The sequence below is a fragment of the Pundamilia nyererei genome, unplaced genomic scaffold (genome assembly GCF_000239375.1).
Source record: "Pundamilia nyererei isolate P.nyererei 1_Seehausen unplaced genomic scaffold, PunNye1.0 scaffold00026, whole genome shotgun sequence".
Lineage (NCBI taxonomy): Eukaryota > Metazoa > Chordata > Actinopteri > Cichliformes > Cichlidae > Pundamilia > Pundamilia nyererei.
The window spans coordinates 3,759,038-3,760,336 of NW_005187427.1; the positions used below are offsets into that span (position 1 = coordinate 3,759,038).

Sequence of the window (1,299 nt, forward strand, 5' to 3'; positions counted from 1 at the left end):
ACTCCATCATCCAGCAACAAAAGGCATCATTTCCCCATACCAACATAACATTGTGACTGTTTATTTAACCACGTGTCAGTATTTCAGCTTTATTTTTAGAACTGAAGCCTGCATGGCATTTTTGATACATCTGTTAACACACCAGTACCAAAGAAAAAAGTCCGGGGAGCTTGAATCCAGCTGGTAGAGCATATGCATCAATTACATGGCTACACGCACACGCATAAACGTTGGACAATGAAAAATAGCAGTACAAGAATTTTAATTGACCTCTGAGAGGCATTTTTTGGCCTCAGAGGTTCCATCATTGGACGAAAAAAACAAAAAAAAAAGTCAGACTTCCTAACTGGAAACAGATTTCAGGAGCAGCTCAGGCTTTCACAAGTCAGCATGTAACTGTAGCTCACACGCACTCACACTGACACTAACACACACACACATATTACACAGACAGCCACACACACATATTACACAGACAGCCAACGCCCCGGACAACTTTAAGCCTAGTTTCCTCTCCGGATATCAAAATGCTGCTTTGCAGATTAAGTGTAAATGAAATCATTGCAAGTGTAAGAGAGGAAGAGAGCTACAGGAACCAAAATGTAACCTGCTCTGAGTTTGCGTGTTTATTTATTATTAAATAAAGTAAATAAGTAACTAAAAATCTGCAATACTTATTAAAGACTAATAACTGGAATACTTAAGTACAAAATAACCCCGCAGCAGCTACTCGGTCCCGTTTAAAATCCAGCTTTTATGAGAAGAGGCTGGGGTGGTCCGGTACAGAGGGTTAACAAACAGCGGTGCTCATCGGTCGGCTTACCGGGATCAGAGTGAGGTCTGCAGCGGTGGATGAGCGGCTCTCTGGAAGCAGCGGAACTCCGCTTCAGCGACGGCTTCACGTGTTATAAATACTGCAGCCTGTGGCCGCATCAACTCCAGCCAAACACCCACACCTCACACCGAGGCGCAGAGCTCAGCCTTCACAATAAGAGCCCACGCGAAGCCTCGAAAAGAAGAGTGGGTTTTCAAAATAAAAGTAAATATGAAGTTCAGTCAGCAGGCTTTCACTCAGAAATATTATACCTTTATGCGCAATTTGTATCTAATTAATATTCAAAGTCCACGACCTAGTTAAATGATGGCGCCGACATTTTATAAATATAATATATAATGCAAAAAAACTTTGCATGGTAGAGATTTTTATTTCAAATACTCCACAGCCGAAAGACACACGGAGCTCGTCAGGAACTCCTCAGTACATTACATGCTTTTTTTAAAGGACAGTGATAAGTGAGA

The 1,299-nt window shown here is 41.7% G+C and overlaps 1 protein-coding gene across 1 annotated transcript in view; it reads right to left on the reverse strand.

The window, feature by feature from the left end:
• fhl1b (four and a half LIM domains 1b) overlaps nt 1–980 on the reverse strand; it is a 15,779-nt gene extending 14,799 nt beyond the window's left edge. Inside the window, exon 1 of the mRNA XM_005727804.1 lies at nt 824–980. The gene's annotated coding sequence lies outside the window, so the exon portion shown is untranslated. The remainder of the gene's footprint in view (nt 1–823) is intronic.
• Nucleotides 981–1,299: the final 319 nt, after the last annotated feature.